This window comes from Ornithorhynchus anatinus, chromosome 17 (genome assembly GCF_004115215.2).
Source record: "Ornithorhynchus anatinus isolate Pmale09 chromosome 17, mOrnAna1.pri.v4, whole genome shotgun sequence".
Taxonomy (NCBI): domain Eukaryota; kingdom Metazoa; phylum Chordata; class Mammalia; order Monotremata; family Ornithorhynchidae; genus Ornithorhynchus; species Ornithorhynchus anatinus.
This window is the reverse complement of record NC_041744.1, coordinates 34,628,528-34,632,382: the sequence shown is the minus strand read 5'-3', so window position 1 is coordinate 34,632,382 and position 3,855 is coordinate 34,628,528. Positions and strand designations below refer to the sequence as shown.

Here is a 3,855-nt window from a genome sequence, read left to right as displayed (position 1 = left end):
CCCAGAGGTAAGCTTTCAGGGGAGTGGAGAAATGTTGGCAAGTCTGTGGCTTCTCTTAATGGTTCTCCCAACCACTTCTCCACTCCCCTTGGCCTCCTGTGCCCTGCGGAATGGTTGGCAAGGTAATGTCCTGAAGAATTCATGTGTGGGGGAGAAGTTGTGAGACCCAGGCCTGGTGTTGCTACAGAGTTTGGGCACAAGAATTAAATGGGAATGAGCTGAGGAAGAAGAACAGTCTACTCAGTAAAGCCCAGCACCAGGTGTCCTGAGTTTTAGTCCCGGCTCTGTCACGTGACTTCTGTATGCCTCGGTTTCCTCATCTGTAAAATGGGGCCAAAGTGCCTGTCTTCCCTCTCTCTTAGACTGTGAGTTCCCTGGAGGACAGGGACTGCGTTCCATCTGCGTTCCAGTTTTTGGCCCAGAAAAAGTCTTCGTTAGCTATTATTGTTAGATAAGTTGCACAATATCACTTCTTTTTTGGCGGAAAAGCTGGAAAGCAGGAAGGAGACTGTGTGTTAGCCATGTGGAACTTCTCACTAGTTTCCACCAAATCTATGTAGACTAGACCTCAGCATGTCTTTAAGAGCTGAACCTTCAGGAGAAGACGAATGGCTGAGCTGATAGAGCATGGGTCTGGGAGTTAGAGGAGCTGTGCTCCAATCTTCGCTTTGCCATTTGTCTGAAGTGTGACCTTGGATAAGTCACATCACTTCTTTATGCCTCAGCTTCCTCATTTGTAAAATGGGGATCCAATACCTGCTCTCCCTCCTATTTAAACAGCGAACCTCTTGTGGGATTGTTTCCAACCTGCTTATCTTGTATCTACCCCAATGCATAGTACAGTGTTTGCACTTAACAAATGTCAAAATTATTCATTATTATTAACCTGCAAGGAGAGTCCTGCCACAAGAAAGATGGCTTAATCAGGCCCAATTAGCGAATCATTTAGTTTGATGAGTCAGGCTACCCTAAGCTTACCCTCTATTTCTTTTTAGCATATAGAATCCAATGGATGCCACATCTAACAAGCCTAAACCGAGAGCCTTCGATCCATATGGGTGATTGACCCACATTGCCTGTAATTATTAAATCGCGTAGTCAAGCAAAAATAAAATTAGAAGCGGCTGCTTTTCAGTGAGGGGAAATAATTTTTTGCCTGCAAATCTGTCCAAGATATGCTGCTTACTTGGCAAAGCTGAGCTGTGCATGGGGAGAAGAGGCAGGGGAGGTAGAATTAGCTCTCTAAACACTGAAAAGAACAAGAAGATAAAGATACAAATGAGGAGAAAAAAATAAGCGGAATATCTAGGCCATTCTGATTTTTTTTTCCTGAGGAAAGCTTTTCGAAGAGTCTTCACAAAAGAGCACAGATCCAGTTACATTTCTCCTAGCCCAAGCACAGGGGCTGATGTTCTATTTTAAGGGCAAAAGTAGAATGAAAACGGGGGTTTTAGGTGGGAACCAACAGGTCATAGAGACCCAATTTGAGAACTTTTCAGCCATGGTGGAAAACACTTATCTCCTTGGGCAAATCACTTAATTTCTCTGCGCCTCAGTTACCACATCTGTAAAATAGGGATTAAGTCTTTGAGGCCCACATGGGGCATGAACTGTGTCCGATCAGATTAGCTTGTATCTACCCCGGCGCTTAGTACAGTGGGCTGGCAAATGGTAAGCACTTAATAAACAGTGTAAACAAACAGCAAGCCTTAGCCAAAAGATCTCAGGTGGAGATTTTAGATGTCTGACTGTGATGAGTTTGGATACTCAACCAAAGAGTTGTGGAGTGGAGAATAGCAAGCCATTCCATAGCTTAATCTCTGGGAACACCAGTCCCAGTCTGTCCCGTAGTGTTATGCTCACATCAATTCATCAATAGATTAATCAATGGTATTTATTGACCTTTTACTGTATGCAGTGCTCTGTATTGAGTGCTTGGGAGAGTATAATACAACAGAGTGGTAAGTATGTTCACTGCCCCAGTGGGGCCTACGGTATAGAGGGAGAGACAAACACCAATATAAATAAGTGATTCATGCTATATATTATAAAATAATATCTTTAAAGTTGGTTGTTTTCCCCTCCTGTAATTTATTTAATGAGCTTCCCCCAAGAGATCATAAGATCCTTGAGGGTAGGGGTCATATCTACTTATTCTATTCTCCTCTCCTTAAGTCCAGTGCATTGCCCAGAGTAAGCACTCAATAAATCTCATTGCTTCATTAATTGATTGATTGATTGAAATTTAATGGTCTTAAGTTGCACCCCTTATTTTGTCACTGAAGGTTCACCAAAGCCTCACCAAATGGGAATTTCATAATAGTCCATCCAACCCTTGTAGTTAATGATCGACTTCAGGGTGCAGAATGCTTTGCTAGGCACCTTGGCAATATAAAGGAAAACCAAACGATGTTATCTCTGTCCATTTTCCCTTAGGAGTCTAGCTTGCGGTCTAATGGGAAGTAGAAAAAAAATGGACAAATTCACAAGAGGTAAAAGGTTTTGAGAAAGATGTAATAAAACCAAGCAAATCAATACACCACTAAGAAATAAATAAACAAATAAACAGTTAACAAATAAATGAATCTGCTAGACTGCAACTTCTTTGCGGACAGGGATAATAACTACTACTAATTTGGACTCTCCCAGGTGCAACTCTGTAGAAACCAAGCACTCAATAAGTAGCATCAATTGACAGATTTCTAAAAGCAAGTAGATACAACAATAACAGATAAATGAGCAGATATACAAACAGAAGAGTACTGAGGTGGCTGAGGTGATAGCATGATTCCGATTGGAGGAGAGAATTAAAAATAATTCTGCTTATTGGGATAAATAAGTGGAAAAATCAACTGCAGATTTGAGATCCCAAAGGGAATCAGCTGTGTTTTCTCTGGAGGATTGGCTTTTTGTATGCACTATAAGGTAGTGTTCATTCGAACTTCCCAACACTGTCGTTTTACTCAGTCTATAAAAGACTCTCCTGCTTCTACTTCCAAATCTCACACCATGAATTAAACAAAAGGAAAGAACATAGCCACATAAATAATAGCAAAGTAATTTTTTTCACGCTTGGCAGTCATTTTCCAGAAATCTATGGGTACAGATATGCCATAAATCTGTAGAAAATATACCGTCTGGCCTTTGATGATGGTTGCAATAATTAAACATTGATAGAGGCTCTAAAATATTGAGCATTCCCTGCCTCAACTGGAGCTAAATAATAATAGTATTTTCCATCCCAACTCCTCTCTTCCCCTCTCAGGATCACACCTGGAGAGTTTCCAATACTTTACCAGTCTTGGATAAGGGAAGGAGAGTCAAGCAGAGGCCTACCCATTCCACGCCCAGCTTGGGCAGTGGCTAGCGAGTGGAAGGCAATCTGTTAGAAGTCAAAATTCACCTGTGCTGAGCAACAGTGGCCTGGGAAGGGGTTGCGGGCAGAGATTTAAGTTTACTGCATGGAAGAACGTGATGTTAAACCACTTCCATATTTTTATCAAGAAAATTCTATGGTTACACTACCAGAACGATTGCAGAGGGAGGAGGGGCATTCTGGGAGAGATGTGTCCACGGAGTCGCTCTGGGTCGGAGACAAGTCGACGGCATAAAACAAGGCAAGACTCCTCTCTTTCTTCAAAATTTCTCCCAGCTTGATACATGAATGAGCCTGGTTCTTCCCCAGCACAGTAGAGAAAAATGAGTTTAAAATGAGTCAGTCCATCAGAAGTATTGCTTGATCATTTACTTGAGTTCATCATCCCATATTAAGTGCTTGGGAGAGTACAATAGAGTTTGTATACGTGATCCCTGCCCTCAAGCAATAATCAGCACACCTCGGTGGAATGTTTCTGT

The 3,855-nt window shown here is 41.9% G+C and overlaps 1 non-coding gene across 1 annotated transcript; it reads left to right on the top strand.

Annotated features, from left to right (window-relative positions):
- The first annotated feature begins 3,255 nt into the window (after window positions 1-3,255).
- Window positions 3,256-3,393, top strand: LOC114818144. Its single transcript, XR_003765965.1, has one exon. It is a non-coding gene; the product is annotated as a small nucleolar RNA SNORA7 (small nucleolar RNA).
- The last annotated feature ends 462 nt before the right edge of the window (window positions 3,394-3,855 follow it).